The sequence below is a fragment of the Gossypium hirsutum genome, chromosome A10 (assembly GCF_007990345.1).
Source record: "Gossypium hirsutum isolate 1008001.06 chromosome A10, Gossypium_hirsutum_v2.1, whole genome shotgun sequence".
In the NCBI taxonomy this organism is placed as follows: domain Eukaryota; kingdom Viridiplantae; phylum Streptophyta; class Magnoliopsida; order Malvales; family Malvaceae; genus Gossypium; species Gossypium hirsutum.
In genome coordinates, this window is record NC_053433.1 from 19,340,331 (window position 1) to 19,358,964 (window position 18,634).

The 18,634-nt window shown below is 36.5% G+C and overlaps 2 non-coding genes across 2 annotated transcripts; one reads left to right on the forward strand and one right to left on the reverse strand.

The window, feature by feature from the left end:
• The first annotated feature begins 2,105 nt into the window (after positions 1-2,105).
• LOC121208966 (small nucleolar RNA R71) lies at positions 2,106-2,212 on the forward strand. The gene has a single exon (XR_005904086.1). It is a non-coding gene; the product is annotated as a small nucleolar RNA R71 (small nucleolar RNA).
• A 5,872-nt stretch (positions 2,213-8,084) lies between these two features.
• LOC121208748 (small nucleolar RNA R71) lies at positions 8,085-8,191 on the reverse strand. Its single transcript, XR_005903873.1, has one exon. It is a non-coding gene; the product is annotated as a small nucleolar RNA R71 (small nucleolar RNA).
• Between the last annotated feature and the right edge of the window lie 10,443 nt (positions 8,192-18,634).

The window sequence follows — 18,634 nt, forward strand, 5'->3', positions numbered from 1 at the left end:
GCAGACTCTCTATCCCGTGACAGTGCGTGTTGGGATAAACTCATTCTTCTCATTAGCCACAACAGTCATGCCTCCTTTCTTGGGAACAACCTGCACAGGACTCACCCAAGAACTATCAGAAATAGGATAAATAAATCCGGCATCTAGAAGTTTAATTACCTCATTTTTACAACTTCCTTCATGTTAAGATTCAGTCGTCTTTGAGCTTGCACACAAGGTTTATATTCATCTTCCATTAAAATTTTATGTGTGTAAAAAAAAGACTAATCCCTCTTATACCAGAAATCTTCCAAGCTATGACCCTTTTATGCTCCTTCAATACTTGAAGTAATTCGTCCTTTTCGATTTGCTGTAAATCTGAAGCAATAATCACTGGTAATGTGGAATTATTTCCAAGAAATACATATTCTAGGTGATTTGGTAGTTGCTTTAATTCCAATTTAAGAGGTTCTTCAACAGAGGGTTTTAATTTTACTTCATTGTTTACCTCAATACCCTCATAACTCTTCTGTCTCAGTGAAGGGTCATTAGAATTTAGTTCAATTTTTGTCTTACCCAATCATCGTAATTTACCTCCTCTCCTTGGGCAAGACACAGTTTCAATGTGCCCTTATGTATGATTTCTTGTAAAGAATATTGAGTAGCATGATCAATAGAATCAATGAAATAACAGGAGTCATCTTGTTCTCTAGAAAATCTCATGGCATCGTAGATTTTAAAAATAATCTCTTCGTCACCTACTCTAAGCACAAGTTTACCATCACCACATCAATAACAGCCCTAGCAGTGGCTAAAAATGGGTGACCTAGAATTAAAGGCACCTCAACATCCTCATCCATATCAAGCACAATAAAATCAACAGGGAATATGAATTTATCTAATTTTACGAGTACATTTTCAATAATTCCCCTAGGTTATTTGACAGATCTATCAGCTAGTTGAATACTCATCCTATTAGGTTTTGGCTCCCTTAGGCCAAGTTTTTTGAACATTTTGTAAGGCATCAAATTAATGCTAGTGCCTAAATCAGCTAGTGCCTTCTCAACATTTAAACTACCAATTAAGCAGGGGACAGTAAAACTTCCTGGATCTTTCAGTTTGGTTGGCAGTTTATTTTGGAGTATGGTCGAGCATTCCTCATTGAGTTCTACTATAGACAACTCTTCAAACTTCCTCTTATTTGTTAGAAGCTCCTTCAAAAAAATTTCGTATGTAGGCATCTACGAGATAGCCTCAACAAAAAGTTCAAGAAATTTACCGAATTGTGCATCCATGCAGTCTTTTTTCAACTTTGCTAGATACGGAATTGGTGGCTTATATTCCCTCAGCACCGGTTTTTCATTATTCTTAGGTTTTACCTCCTTATCTTTGTTTCTGTCAACTTCTTGTGGCAGCTTTTTTTCAGATTCAGCTAACACTTTCCCACTCCTTAGTGTAACTGCTTTCACATGCTCTTTTGGATTGGGTTCAGTGTTACTAGGTAGAGTCCCTAGTGGTCTCTCTGAAATCATCTTAGCTAGCTGTCCTATTTGATTCTCAAGCCCTTGAATTGATGCTTGCTGATTTTTAAGTGTAGTTTCAGTGTTCTAAAAATGGGTTTCTGTTACTGAAATAAAATTTGTCATCATCTCCTCAAGGTTCGGCTTTTTCTCTTACTGGTAAGGTTGTTGTTGGAAGCCTGGAGGGGGTGGTGGTCTCTGATTCCCTTGGTCTCCCCATGAGAAATTTGGGTGGTTCCTCCAACCTGCATTATAAGTGTTACTGTAAGGATTATTTTGAGGTCGAGGAGTATTACCCATATAATTCATTTTCTTGTTCTCCATGTTGAGCCCATAGAATCAAATAAATCATCAATCTTTTTATTCAAGAGTTTTACCTGATTCGAAAGCATAGTAATCGAGTCAATGTTAAAAATGCAGGCCGCTTTGGTCAGATTTGTGCTCATAACTTGCCACTGATAATTGTTCAGTGACATCTCCTCTATGGACTCATAAGCCTCTTCAGGTGTCCTATTATTAATGGTTTCACCGGCAGCTACATCAATCATTTGTCTAGTTGAGGGATTCAAACCGTTGTGGAAAGTTTGAACCTGTAGCCAAAGAGGTAACCCATGGTGAGGGCACCTTCTCAATAAATCTTTGTATCTCTCCCACGCATCATAAAGTGTTTTTAAATCCATCTGCACAAAAGAAGAGATGTCATTCCTTAACTTTTCCGTTTTAGTCGGCGAAAAATATGTAAGCAAAACTTTTTTGGTCATTTGTTCCCAAATAGTGATTGACCCTCATGGTAACAAGTGTAACCACTGTTTAGCCTTATTTTGTAATGAAAAGGGAAATAACCGAAGGCGAATGGCATCATCAGAAATGCCATTGATCTTAAAGGTGTCGCAGAATTCTAGAAAATTTGCTAAATGAGTGTTTGGATCCTCGTCCTGCGAACCATCAAACTGAACAAATTGTTGTATCATTTGAATAGTGTTAGGTTTCGGTTCAAAATTATTTGTAGCAACAACAGGTCTAACTATACTCGATTCAGTTCCTGTTAAATTGGGCTTAGCATAGTCGTACATAGTACGAGGAGTAGGATTCTGATTCATTGGATTTGCGGCAATCACAGGAGGCAGCGGATTATTTTGATTTTCAGCCATCTCCTCGGTATTAGTGGTGTCGTCCTCATGCTCTTCCTCTATATATAGTAAACCTCGCCTTATTTATCTATGATTTCTACGAGCTGTGCTTTCAATTTTGCTGTCAAAAAGTAGAGGTCCTGACGGGTTTCTTCTAGTCATAAACTATAAAAACCTGCCAGCAGTAAATAAAAGAAAAATTAGTAATTAAAATAAAAACAAAATTAAATTGCAATAAAAATAAAAAATGGCTAAAGTAATAAAAATTAAGTGTTCCTAATATCTTAGTCCCCGGCAATGGCGCCAAAAACATGATGATCACTAAACTAACTAAAAGTTCAACTAAGGCAAGCGCACCTATCGAACAATAGTATAGTTATGGTAAGACTGGAAATATCATATCCACAAGGACTAAAAGTACTAGTAATTACTATCTTTTTATTATCTAGCCTAAGAATTAAAGAGATGTTTTAAACTAAGATTAACAATCTAATTAACTAAGAACACGACAAAGATTAAAGTTAGAAAGTCTTTTGGAAAACCAATGGAGAAGACAATACCCAAGGAAGAATTCACTTAGGCTTCACTTATACTTTTGAATTAGACGATTTATTCACTTGACTTAATTTGTAGAAATCCCTAACTTATGTTCATATCTCTTTCGAGACTAAAAACAATTGACTCTAGGTTGATTAATCAAAATCTCTTTCTAATTAAAACCCTTATTGTCGCATTAACTCGGTCTATAGACTCCCTTATTAGATTTGACTATAATCCGACAAATTTATGTCATCCTATCTCTAGGATTGCATGCAACTCCGCTTAATTATGGAAGATCTACTCTTAAACAGGGACTTTTGCTCCACTGAATAAGCATATCAAAACTTGAATTAATATCTTGGAATATTAAAGTAAAGATTAAAACTTATAACTAAGAATAAGAAAAGTATTTATCAAATAATTCAAATAATAATAAGATCTGTCTTAGGTTTCATCTCCTTTAGGTATTTAGGGAGTTTACTTCATAACGATAGGGGATAACATCTCAAAATTAGGAAAATAACAAAACATAAGAAACCCAAAAAATTCGGTAGAAATTGAATGGAGATCTTCAATCTTGAAGTAATTCTTGCTTCCGAGCTGATTCCAATGGCTGTCTTCCAGTATTTTATGCTCTCTGCTCTCTGCCTCCCCTTTAATCCTCTTCTAGGTTGTTTTTATAGACTTTGGAATGCCTAAAATAGCCCAAAATTAGCCTTTTCCGAATAGAATTAAACTTGGGCTCGACAGGGACACGACCGTGAGCCACGCCCCTGTGAAGGTGCTCAGGCCGTGTGCAATTCTGACGTGGTTTAATGTCGACACGGCCATGACACACAGGTGTGTGGCCAGCCCGTGTGTCACACATAAGCATATGGATTACCCGTGTGGGAGTGCCTAGGCAATGTGAAACACTAATTTTAGCCTATTTTTTTCCATTTTTGGCCCGTTTCTTGCTCTTTTCACTATCCTATGCTCTCCTGAGTATAAAACATGAAATTAAAGGATTAGGAGTGTCGAATTCAATAAAACCAAAGGAAAAATCATCCATAAATATGCCAAGCATGGGGTAAAAATATGTATAACTTATGGTTTATCATGTTCATTCCCATTACCACATCATTTTGTTTTTTTTAATAAAGAGGCATTGAGCTTATTTTGTTCATGCTTGTAATATCTTATTTATTATACGAAAGCAAAATATCAACTATGAAATAAATATAAATGCCTAAAAATAAATAAATGCTAAGGAAAAAGAAATTTTCCCTTTTTTATTCGTGTCATCCTCCATATCTTTTTCCTGCCCCCATTTTTTATCACACTTTATCCCACAATATCCTCTTGCCCTGTCTCAAATATATGACTTGAGAACTCAGGAACAAAAGTGTTAGAGATATTCTTAAAAGTATTTTGTATGGTATCATCTCTAACTTTTTCATATCTTCGGTAAGCTTGTTGTTGGTTAAGCATGAATTTCCATATATCAATCATAGTTGAGAATTTTAATTTATTCATAGCATTTGATGAGATAGGTATTGGAATAGTCAACTCAGGATTAACACTTGACATAAATGGTTCAACAACATTTGGTTCCACCCTCGGTTCAAGGTTGTTTGGTTCTTCTTCAGTTTCTGCTTCTTCTGTGGCATTTTTTAGTCAGTTTCTGATTCTGATTCTTTTGTGGCATTTTTTTAGTTAGTTTCTGATTTAAACTTAGTTAATGACTCATCAGATTTTAGTTCATTCGGTTCATTTGGCTCCACTTGGTTCAATAGTCCAACATTCTCCACTAACCTCTCAAGATCATGCCTTATTATGCAACTTTCAACATATTGGCCCTTCAAGTTTTCTTTTCATCTTACTTGGGCCCTCAAGCAAAGTGAAGTAATCAATGATAGAAAGTAGACACTTCCTACCTTTTTCCTTGCACAGTTTTGAATCTCATTGAGAATAATTTTCCCAACATTGATAGACCATTCTATCATAATCGTATAAAACAAAAGCATTCATTACATCGAGATGGTAGAACTATGTGAGATAAGCATGAAGCTATATCGAATAAAGTAGAACCATACCTTAGCCACATGATTGAAATATTCTCTTCCGCAAGAATGACTACCATACTTTCTTATAATCCATTAGGATCCCAAATTTGTAATCACATTAAGAACTTGTTAATGAAAATCTCAATTAATATTTTTCATTATGGCAGAGTACACATCTTCTTCACCATCAAGTAAGTTAAAAAAATCATTAATGGATTTAAAAGTAAGGGGTACCTTTCTTTTACGGACAAGAACTTCATTAGCGTTTGGTGTGGTTAAATTGGCATAGAACTTTTGCACTAAATCCTCATCAAGCATTGATAGTGCATCACAGAATTGTTCCCAATTTAAAGCATTAATTGTCTTTCGAAGTGACAATGGCATGATTATATTGTCGTTGCTCTCCAAACTCGAACCTTTTTTTAGCATCATGGGTTGATTCTTAAAGATAGAATCAAATCTTTCACTTACTTCCTCATCATGAATCGCAATTGGATTCTTAGTAGAAGTCTTGTAAGATCTAGTTCTTTTGTGAGACATGGTATTTTTTCCGAAAGATAGACAGAGTTTTAGCAAAAAGAAAAAGAAATTGGCAATGTGTGGTGGCTGAAGGATGCAGTGATGGTGGAATTACATTAGTGACAAGAGTGTGGCAGTGTCAAGATTGCGACGAAAATAGGAGGGTTTTCCAACAAGAAAGGAGATTTAGGAGAGATCCCTCGAGATTTGAGGCTAACGACAAGAAGAAAGAGATAGATGGCTAGGGTTGGAAGCAAATTTCTTTGAATGGTGTGAGGAATATGATGGTATAAAGGGGTTTATTGTAACATCCTGAAATAGGGGTGATAAACCGTAATTTATGCATATTTTTACCCCATGTTTAACGCATTTTATGGATATTTTCCATTAGAATTGGTGAATTCAATGCTCTTAATGCTTTAATTTCATGTTTTACACTTAGGAGAGCATAGGAGAGCGAAAAGAACGAGAAACGGGCCAAAAACGGAGAAAATGGGCTAAAGTACGAAATCAACACGACCTGAACCTCCTCACACGGGCAGATCACACAGCTGTGTCAATTTGGCAGGATCGAGCCCGGCCTGAAGTAATCGCACATGGGCGTGTCCCTACCGAGCCCAGGTTGAGTCCAATTCGGAAAAGGCTAATTTTGGGGGCTTTTAGGCATTCCAAAGCCTATAAATACACCCTAGAGAAGGAATAAAAGAACAGATAGAGTAGGGGGTAAGGAATTACTCCAAGAAAGCTGATTGATTCATCTCAGAAGCCAAATTCATTATCAAGACTGAAGATCTCTCATCAATTCCCCTTCAGGAGTTTTGGATTTTCTTTATGTTTTGTATTCTTTATTATTCTGAGATGTTTTCTTATTTAGTTATGAACTAAATCCCCTAAATACCTAAGGGGAATGAAACCTAAGATGAATCTTGTTATTATTTTCTGAATTGTATGATAAATATTTGACATGTTCTTTATTATGTGTTCTTAATTCTTGTTTTGATATCCCAGGATACTGATTCAAGATAAGCTCTTATTGAGAGTTGGAATAGACCCTGTTTAAGAGTACATTTGATATAATTAAGTGGAGTTGATTGCACGCCTAGACATAGGGTGACAAGATTTTGTCGGATTAGGGTGAAACCTAATAAGGGGATCCATAGATCGAGTTAATACAACCCTAAAGTGTTAATTAGAGAAAAGTCTCGGTTATTCAATCTAGGGATTAGACATTATTAGTCTTGAATAGGGATAATAACATAACTTACGGATCTCTACGGAACAAGTTAAATGAATAAATCATTAGATTCGGAGCCAGAATAACAAGTACAGTCTAGGTGGATTTTTCCTTAGGTATTGTCTTCATTCAATCGATTTTTTCAAAAGCAATTTCCCAATTCCATTCTTAGTGTGTTCTTAGTTTAGATAATTAGTTAGTTAAAAAAAAACCTCTTTATTCTTAGGCTAGATAATAAAAAGACAGTCATTACTAGTACTTTTAGTTCATTTGGGTTCGACAATCCAGTCTTGCTAAAACTATACTACTGTTCGATAGGTACACTTGCCTACATCGCGATAATAGTTAGTTCAAGAACGAGTAATTATAAATATTTAAAACCTATCACGAAATCACATGATCAAGTTTTTGGCACCGTTGCCGGGGAACTAAAATATTAGGAACACTCAATTTTTATTACTTTAGCCATTTATTTTTCGTGTACTTTAATTTATTATTATTATTTATTAATTAATTTACTCTTTTCTTCTCTTGGCAGGTTTTTATAGTTTATGACTAGAAGAAATCTGTCAGGACCATTACTTTTTGACGAAGAAATCGATCGTACAGTTTGCAGAAATCAAAAAGAAATAAGGCGAAGCTTAAAATACACAGAGAACGAGCAAGAAGACGTTACCCAACCCCCAACCAAAAAGATGGCTGAAAACCAAGGCAATCAACTGCCTCCTGCAATTACGGTTAATCAAAATCCTACTCCACGCACTATGTATGATTATGCTAAACCTTCTGTAACAGGAACTGAATCGAGCATAGTTAGACCTGCTGTAGCTGCAAATACTTTTGGATTAAAACCTAACACTATTCAAATGATACAACAATTTGTTCAGTTTGATGGTTTGCAGGATGAGGATCCCAACGCTCATTTAGCCAACTCCTTAGAACTATGCAATACATTTAAAATTAATGGTGTCTCTGATGATGCCATTTGTCTTCGGTTATTCCCTTTTTCATTGAGGAAAAAAGCTAAACAGTGGTTGAACTCGTTACCACAATTACTACTTGGGAACAAATGAGCGAAAAATTTTTACTAAAATATTTTCCACCGGCTAAAATGGCTAAATTACGTAATGATATCTCTTCTTTTGTGCTGATGGATTTAGAAACACTCTACGATGCATAGGAGAGATACAAGGACCTTTTGAGAAGGTGCCCTTACCATGGGTTACCGCTTTGGCTATAGGTTCAAACGTTCCATAATGGCCTGAATCCTTCGACTCGACAAATGGTTGACGCAGCTGCTGGCGGAACCTTCAATAATAAAACACCTGAAGATGCCTATGAGTTTATAGAGGAGATGTAACTGAATAACTATCAATGACAAGTCATGAGGATAAAGCCAACGAAAACAGGCGGCGTCTATAATGTCGATTTGGTCACCATGCTTTCTAATCAGGTATAACTCTTAAATAAAAAGATTGATGGTTTTCTTAGTTCTTCACAGGTTCACCCAGTAATGTAGTGCGAAGCAAGTGGAGGTGGAACAAGCCATTCGGAATACCAATCTTATGGCCACAACATGGATAACGAGCAATTAAACTACATGGGTAATAATCCTCGTCTCAAAACAATCCATATAGTAACACTTACAATGCAGGCTGGAGGAACCACCCCAATTTCTCGTAGAGCGATCAAGGAAATCAAATACCACAACCACCTCCAGGCTACCAACAACCACCCTACCAACAGGAAAAGAAGCCGAACCTTGAAGAGATGCTCTCAAATTTTATTTCGGTGTCAGAAACTCATTTCCAGAACACCGAGAAAGCACTTAAAAATCAACAAGTGTCAATCCAAGGGCTCGAAACTCAAATAGGTCAACTTTCCAAACTAATTTCCGAATGACCACAAGGTAGCTTGCCTAGTAATACTGAACCCAACCCAAGGGAACAGCTCAACTCAATTAATATTCAAGATGAAGAAGGAGTTGTTGAGCCTGAACCAAAACCGTGGCAAGAAACTGTGGTAAGAAAATGTCAAGGTGAGGTAGATAACAATAAAAACAAAACAGTGAATGTTGAATACAAACCTCGTGTTCCATACCCCAACGCGACAAGGAAAGACTGCTCAGATGAACAATTTGGTAAATTCCTTAAACTCTTAAAAAAATTACATATTAACTTACCGTTTATTGAAGCCCTATAGCAGATGCAAAATGCAATGAAATTTTTAAAGGAACTTTTAGCAAATAAGCGGAAGTTGGACAAGGCATCGCACGTGGAGCTAAACACAGTTTGCTCAGCTATTCTCCAAAATAGACTACTGAACAAACTAAACGATCCAGGGAGTTTTACGATTCCTTGCTTAATTGGTAGTTTAGATGTTAATAATGCATTAGTTGATTTAGGGGCTAGTATTAACATAATGCCCTACAAAATGTTTAGGCAATTAGGTCTCGGGAAACCCAAACAAACTAGGATGAGCATTCAATTAGCAGATAAAGCTATAAGGTTCCCTAGGGGTATTATTTGAACATGTACTAGTTAAAATCGATAAATTTATATTTCCTGTTGACTTTATTGTTCTAGATATAGAGGAGGATAGCAACACTCCTTTAATTCTGGGAAAGCCCTTTTTAGCAACTGCTAAAACGATTATTGATGTTGGCACAGGTGAACTCACATTCCGTGTAGGAGACGAAGCAATCACCCTTCAATCTCGCAATTCTGGCAACACATCGGGAATTGAAGGTGATCGTTTAACCCATTCTCCTAGAACTGACAATATGGTACAACCTACTCTACAGGAAATTAGTTTGAAGGAAGCACACGAGTCATTCTCAAGTAATAGTAGAGGACCTGTGCATGAAGCTCGAAGATTACAAATCGAGGAACTCGATGAATGGTGGACTCATAAACTAAGAACACCCGACAAACCGAATCTACGACTTGAAATTGAAGATAGAGTCTTATTAGATGCCGCAGATCCCCACATTGTAGCTACCATACCGAATGAAGAAATTCCTCTTACGGTACTTAGTATCTTTCCATTCGGTAAGGTCGAGGTAAGGCACCCCAAGTAGGACACCTTTAAGGTAAACAACACCCATTTAAAACCTTATTTTGATGAGATTAATGATAGGAATGAAGAGTATAAACTCCTCAAACCACCATGATTATTCAACGGAGAGGTAAGTCAAGCTTAGACTATAAATAAGCGCTTCTCGGGAGGCAACCTGAACACTAACTGTATTAACTTCTTTAAAACTTTAGTCTTCAACATCTAACTTACTAACAGAGCTCTCGAATACAGGTTTTCCACAGAGACATGGCCAAGCACACGGGCGTGCTTATGGCCATGTGAATACAGGGCAAGGATTTCCCTAAACACGGGCTACAATAAAACGCCACGGCCATATGACATGGCCATGGTCGAGCCTGCTAAAACAACATAAGCATACGACATGACTGTGTGGAAGACTTGTGGTTGAAACTGAAAAACTAGCACGGGCGTGCGACACGCCTGTGTCTAATACCCATGGTTGAACTTGTTAGATTGGCATGGGCGTTGGGATTTCCCACACGGGCATGGGAGAAGCGAACAACACCAGACACGGCCGTGCAACACGACCGTGTGCACCCACATGCCCAAAGAACACAGGCGTGTACTAAATGTCAACCGTGCCCAAATTCAAAATTCACGAATCACAAAGGCTGAAATTGGGGAACACGAGAGTGTGCCCTGGCCGTGTGGCCCAAAATCTATAAATACCCTGCACTATTCACTTTCTTCCCCATTCAAAAACCCTAACCCTAGCCGCTGCAACTCCACACGGCCTCCCTACCACGCCCGTGCGTCGCTTCCCACTCTATTTTTGATGCTCAATCTCTCTCCCTTAGCGTTTGTTTACTCTTTTCACTTCTATTTTACTTATTACTAATGCTTATTATTAGCATAATCTTCATTGCTTTCGAACTATTTTTCATTTTTCTTATTATTTTATCATCTTGTTTGCATTCTTAGGTTAGTTATCATACATTTCATCTTAAATCAAGTTATTACGAAAACCTCATACCCATGACTTTACTATGCTCATTCTCATGATATTTCCGTGCCAATGTCTATCATTTAATTTGCATTCTTCGATTATTTATCATACATCTCATGTTAAAACAAGTTGTTAGGAAAACCACACTCTTTTTTCATACACATGCTATTACTACACCCATTCTCATGCCATTACAATGATAATGTCACGAAATTATTATATTAGTTATGTTTGGTTGTGGCTGAAATTCTACTTTTTATTTGAAAATTGTATTCCTTTTACTTTTATCACTCATTAAGATGACTTGATGATTCTAATCGTAGGTACCATCTCGTCTTCACGAGAAAAGAAAACTACCGTACCTGCCTCGAAGAAAAGGAAGGGAGTGTCATCTTCCGCGGGTCCAACCACGGAAATTTGTCACCCTCTTCTGCAGTTCCCCCGAGGGCCCCAAGAAGAGCTTTTCCAAATACTTTGGGCCCAACCCTTAATTGCGGGCCGCTGCATTGCTAGGCTATCGTAGAACAAGTTCAGTTGGCTGATGCGATTTGGGCCCTCCCAACCACAGACCCTTGGGAGTTGTTCTTTAGGATCATCGAACCAACATACCTCGAGCTCATGATTGAACTATGCTCAACGTTCCATCTTCAGACCGTAATGACAAATTACAATGATCCCGGCATGGTCCAGTTTTGCCTAGGTGAGTTAGTCCGCCAGTTAAGCATCCCAGAGTTCGGTGCTGTACTAGGCTTATATACGGAGGAGTTCAAGGAGGAAAATGAACTACATGCTCTCACTCGCCACATACACTTTTCTCCCTCGAAGTGCTGGCACACTTTGGCCCCTTGCGCAGCCTCCTACAATCCTAGCCACTCCAAGGCATTAGTTCTCCCACCATCCTTGAGTTACCTACACGCCATTTTGGCTCACACAATTACAGGGAGGCGAGAGAGCACTGGCATCGTCAACACTCATGATGCCTACTTCTTATGGTGTATGTTAGACGGGTACATCATCGACCTTGCCTATTTCATCGTCCTCGCGATTCAGCACCAGACGGAGTGGCATAGGAAGGGGGTTATCTCTATTGGCCCTTATGTGACTCTAGTACGACACTTCAAGCTCCTCAACACTGCGACCTAAGAATCATCCCTCACCCTTATCGGCCAGATGTCTCCACAATGCATCTCGAGCATGCTTAGCATGAGGATGATCGAGAGGCGCCGAGGAACCTACCCTTCTTAATATCGTCTCGCCCAATCCACCGAGGAGGAGTCCTACGAGGATATTCCTGATGATGTCCCTTCACAGCACGAGGACCCACCATCCCAACAACCACCATTCCAGCAACCACCACCCTCGCGTCCAGTTCATGCGGCGACTTCATATGCTGACATCTTTGAACGCCTCACTCGATTCGAGCAGCAGTGTTTTTAATGACTTCACAACATTGATGCTAATCTACAGCATATTCGTCAGCACCTCCACATCTCATCGCCAGTCCCACCTCGCGAACCATCCAGCGATGAAGATGTTTAAAAACATTTATTTATTATTTTATGTTTTTAATTTTTATTAAAACTACTTTTTATTTTTATTAGATTTTAGAAATTTATTTTTAATTATTAATTTCGGTTATTTCTTTTTGAGTAATTATTCTTCTTAATATCCCCTAAAAAGTTTCTGATTTTATCACAGTTATATAGAGCTCTTAAGCTCATCATCACATAGGAACTAAAACTCCACCAGGAAAGGTTCTACACGATTGCCATGTCCTGCTCGCCCACGACCATAGCTACCACTAGAGATAATATCCTTTTGGCGCAGGAGTTATGGCCTAATGAACCTCTACGACCGCCAGAGTATCCTCCTCTACTCTCGAACCGATTACTTTCCAGAACTCCAGTTCGAGGAATTCATCATACAGGAAGTTTCACTTCTCTCCCTATCTTATTTTTATACTCTAATATCTATCTTTGTACATTGAGGGCAATGTACATCTTAAGTGTGGGGGTATTTATTTTATTATCAGAAAAATCCCTGAATAATTGCCTTGTTCCTTTGAAAAGCTCTCATATCATATTTAGGATAAATTTTGATTGATTTATGATTTTGATTGATATATCTTGAATTAAAACATAGGCATTTATGCATTGATTGTTTAAACTTTAAGACATTAGAGAATCAAGCATGATAAGTTGATTTTTAAGAATTTAAAATTTTAGGTTCTTTCCCCAAAATTTAGGTATTACTTTGAGTTGGGATCCACAAGTTTTAAACATCAAAAAGCCATAATTTTTGTGAGATTTTTGAGCCTTTTGAGCATCTATTAATTCTTTTATGCTCACTTTTATTCTTGCTTTGAGTGCGTCAGTAGTGAACTGTTATTCTAGAACTTGCTTGATTATTCATGTTGAGACCACACCATTTGATTTGATATGTCAAAATGATTAAGGCACTTAGGGTTAACCCACTCATGCCATGAAAAGCCTACCTCCACAATTAACCCCTAGTGAACCCCCTTGAGCCTAACAAGCCATTTCTTGTATTACCCTTAATATTAACCTTTAACCCATTATTGTTGAAATCCCCTAAATTAATTTAAGCCCTATTTTTGTTGAGATTTGAATTGAAATAGTTGCTTAGCTATGTTTTATTCTACTCTGTAATTTAATGTGTTCTTTAAAAAAAACATGTATACATATTAGTAGTGATATTTTGTTTGTGAGCTTCAGAAGTTAAATTCCTTAGCCTGAAAAGAAGCTCTGTTGAACGCAAGAAATGATAAACTCTTTTTCTAGTTAGGTAATTTTCCAATTCAATCTCAATTCTAGCCATTTCTTTCAACTTGTGACCATACCCCCTAACCAAACCTCATTACAGCCCTCTAAAGACCTTTTGATTGATGTATCATCTTAAATTATAGTGGTAGAGATTTGATTTTCATGCAAGCCTATGGTAATGACTTTTCATTATTGACTATTGAGTGCTTCATTTATTATCCTTAAACACCTCGAGTGATTTGAGTGAATCTGTAGTAAGGATGTGAAACTCTGTGGTATTCTGAATCAAAGGTAATTACTTAAATGAGGAGAGACACCTATGTTTGCATGATTAAATACTCAACTTGGAATGTTTGAAACTTTTATGTTCTTTTAGTTGAATTCTCAATGTATGATTACCTATGGATTATTCTGAGATATTATCGATAGAAATTATAAGTTAAGAAGAATTTATTTTGATTATGAGTTGAGAATTTTGTTTGAGGACAAGCAAATGCTTAAGTGTGGGTCTATTTAATAAATTGTAATTTATACATATTTTTACCCCATGTTTAACGCATTTTATGGATGATTTTCCATTAGAATTGGTGTATTCGATGCTCCTAATGCTTTAATTTCATGTTTTACACTTAGTAGAGAATAGGAGAGCGAAAGGAACGAGAAACGGGCCAAAAGTGGAGAAAATGGGCTAAAGTACGAAATCAACACGGCCTGAACCTCCTCACACGGGCAGACCACACAGCCATGTCAATTTGGCAGGCTCAAGCACGGCCTGAAGTAATCGCACATGGGTGTGTCACACGGGTGTGTCCCTGCCGAGCCCAAGTTGAGTCCAATTCGGAGAAGGCTAATTTTGAGGGCTTTTAGGCATTCCAAAGCCTATAAATACACCCTAGAGAAGGAAGAAAAGAACAGACAGAGTAGAGGGTAAGGAATTATTCCAAGAAAGCCGATTGATTCATCTCAGAAGCTGGATTCATCATCAAGACTGAAGATCTCTCCTCAATTCCCCTTCAAGAGTTTTAGGTTTTCTTTATGTTTTGTATTCTTTATTATTCTGAGATGTTTTCTTATTTAGTTATCAACTAAATCCCCTAAATACCTAAGGGGAATGAAACCTAAGATAAATCTTGTTATTATTTTCTGAATTGTATGATAAATATTTGAATTGTTCTTAATTATGTGTTAATTCTTGTTTTGATATCCCAGGATACCGATTCAAGATAAGCTCTTATTCAGAGGAGAAAAAGACCCTGTTTAAGAGTACATTTGTCATAATTAAGCGGAGTTGATTGCGTGCCTAGACATAGGGTGACAAGATTTTGATGGATTAGGGTGAAACCTAATAAGGGGATCCATAGATCGAGTTAATGCAACCCTAGAGTGTTAATTAGAGAAAAGTCTCGATTATTCAATCTAGGGATTAGATGTTATTAGTCTTGAATAAGGATAATAACATAACTTACGAATCTCTACGGAATAAGTTAAATGAATAGATTGTCAGATTCGGAGCCAAAATAACAAGTACAGTCTAGGTGGATTTTTCTTTAGGTATTGTCTTCATTCAATCGACTTTTCCAAAAGAAGTTCCCAAATTCCATTCTCCGTGCGTTCTGAGTTTAGATAATTAGTTAGTTAAAACAAAAACCTCTTTATTCTTAGGCTAGATAATAAAAGGACAGTCATTACTAGTACTTTTAGTTCCTTTGGGTTCAACAATCTGGTCTTCCTAAAGCTATACTACTGTTCAATAGGTACACTTGCCTACATCGTGATAATAGTTAGTTCAAGAACGAGTAACTATAAATATTTAAAACCTATCACGAAATCACGCGATCAAGGGCTTAGTCGTAACAGTGGCTTCAGAACCACAAATATGAGGTCGAGAAATTATTTCAATATTATTTTGGGTGTTATAACATGATTATATGAGAGCATGAAAATTTTGGTGAAATAATTTTAACGATTGCTTGCTTAATTTTGAAAAAGGACTAAATTGTGTAAAGTGCTAAAACTGTGTTCTATTAGTTAAATATGTTAAATAGCTAGATAACCAAAATTGTGGGTCTTTAAAGAGAAACTAGACCCTTAAAAATAGGATGGTCGGGCATAAGGGACAAGAAAGTTGAAAAGTCAAAATTTGGTGAACATTAGGTGAGTTTTTTTTAATAAAATAAAATAAGGAAAAAGGTTGTCATCTTTTTCATTTCTTCTTCTTCAACCAGCGAAAATGGCAGCAAACATGGGGGTTTTGAGAGCTTAAACTTTCAGCCACTTAGTTCCCTTGCAAGTAAGTGATTTTGATGACCTTTCTTGATATTTTTGTATTTTTAGAACCTTTGTAGCATGAGCTAGCTAATGGGGGGACTATTTTACAAAATGATTGAAAGTCTAGGGTTTTTCCATGAGAGCATTTATGTTGTTTTCTAAATTTTTATGGAAGAAAATGAGTCTTGGTTGTGTAATAAAAAACTTGTGTGAAAGGATTTTCATGAAAACCCCCTAAAATGGACCCTTTTGTAATGTTGTTAAATGGATAGTAATTGTGTGAAATATTTGAAATTGAGAGATGCTATAGGTATAAAAGTAATTCAATTAGCCTTGGGTGATAAGAAAATTTGATTAAAATCGATTTACGAGCCTAAAGGTAAAATCGTAATTTTTGTAAAAGTATAGGGGTAAAATGGTCATTTGGTCAAAGTATAAATTATGGAATGTATTGGTTAATATGATGATTAAAGTAGTGAAATTTATCGTTATAGATCAATAAAATCGAGATTCAGGCTTAAATCGAAAAGTACGAGGTTATGGACTAAAATTAAGTAATTAGTCAAAATTGCATTTGAGGTAAGTCCGGGTGATTTAAATATGCATGATATCCATGTTATTTTTAATATACTTGAAATCTATCTTGCTATGATTGTATTGAATTGTATGTTGATGATATTTAATATGATAAAGTGATGCCAAATGTCAAAAACAGTTATGTGATGATTGAATCAATTGGAAATTGATGGAATATGATATTTCATTGAAACGAGTAAGTTATGCATAAATATTACAACTTTATCGTTATTATGCATTGTATGGTTAATCTTGCATAAATATTTGAATGTGGCTATGAGAAATGTATAATGAGACTTAATGTGATAAACTCTCGGTTGAACCTTAAGAATAGATTTGGATATTCATGCCATGATATTTGGGTGATATGTGTGCTAATGTAAGACATGTCTGGGACATGCATCAGTCACATTATGAGAGCTAGTGTAAGACAATGCCTGGGACATGGCATCAACTTGATATGTTTCAGTGTAAGACCATGTCTGGAACATGGCATCGGCACCGACAGATGAAAGCCAGTGTAAGACCATGTCTGGGACATGGCATCGGCCTCGATATATGAGAGTCAGTGTAAGAGCATGTCTGGGACATGGCATCGGCTTTGATGTGTGAGCCAGTGTAAGACCATGTCTGGGACATGGCATCGGCATCTTACCCTATATTTGAGGCTTATTGAATATCCAATAGTATTCCAAGTGGTTCAACGGGCAGTTCAAAGCTTGTGATGAAAGCGAGAAGGTACGCATATGAGCATGTTGAAAAGGTACAAGTATGTACTCGAAGCTCAAATACTATTACGATCATGAAATGATGCATCTTTGGTAAGGATACAAATAAGTAAGCTATGCCGATGAGAATGAAATATTGATGACCTTATGATTATGGTTCTACGCTTATGATGTACCAATATTTATTTTTACCATAATGTTTAAAATGGTTTGTAAAGGTGTTACAAGCTTAGTTACCATTATTTTACACTAAACAGTTTTGAGACAACTGCAGTAGTCCAAATTGGAAAATACACCAAAAATAGTGGAAAGAGGGTTGAAAATTGAGTGAAGCATGGAATTAAATCCAATCGAGTCTAGTTTCTTATAAAGGAAACAATGTAAGCAAAAGAATTTCATATTACGAGATATTTGAATTTGTGTGAAACAGAGTCAGAACTATTTTGAAATACCCTACTCTGATTTAAGAAAACCATTGAAAATTGTAAAAAAATATTTATGGGTTATAATTTATATGATTAGAATTATTAATGAGTCTATTTTCAAGAGAAATAGACGGGAACATCGTCCGAGTTCTGTACTATGAGATAATTTATTTTTAGTGAAGAGGGATCGAAACTATTGGACAGAAAAAAAGGGGTATCTTTAAAGAATAAACTGTACTTATTGGCTAGACCAAAAATTCTTAAAATTTTATGGTAAGAAGATATATGAGTCTAGTTTTAGGGAAAATTATTAGATCTTAATTTTGAGTTCTTTATCTCTAGATATAAATAATTTAGTAACTATGACTCGAGAAAACAGCATGACCAGAATGTAACTAAAAGTGTAATTATGGTTGTATTACCTTGAGAAGCATGTTGGCATATTGCTTATTATTTTCATATGGACTTACTAAGCGTAAAGATTAATTTCATATGGACTTACTAAGCATAAAGCTTACTTCTTCCTTTTCATTTCTTTAGTGTTGTCCAGTTAGCTCAGGGTTGGAGATCGTCGGAGGCAGCATCACACTATCAAGCCATGACCTTCAGAGTATTGGCATATGTGTATTAAGCGCCTTCAAGTGAGTGGCATGTATAGGGACTTAGTTTTTATGATAAAAATTGTTATGAATAGCCGAATGTATTGGCTTATATTCATTTATTGTATATAGCCATGAGGTGTGGCTTATAATGATTGTGACTTGTAAGCCCAGTTATCCATGCTAAGTTCTAATGCTTGTGATGTGATGATGTGTTTATGCTTGTGGGACATGCATGATTGG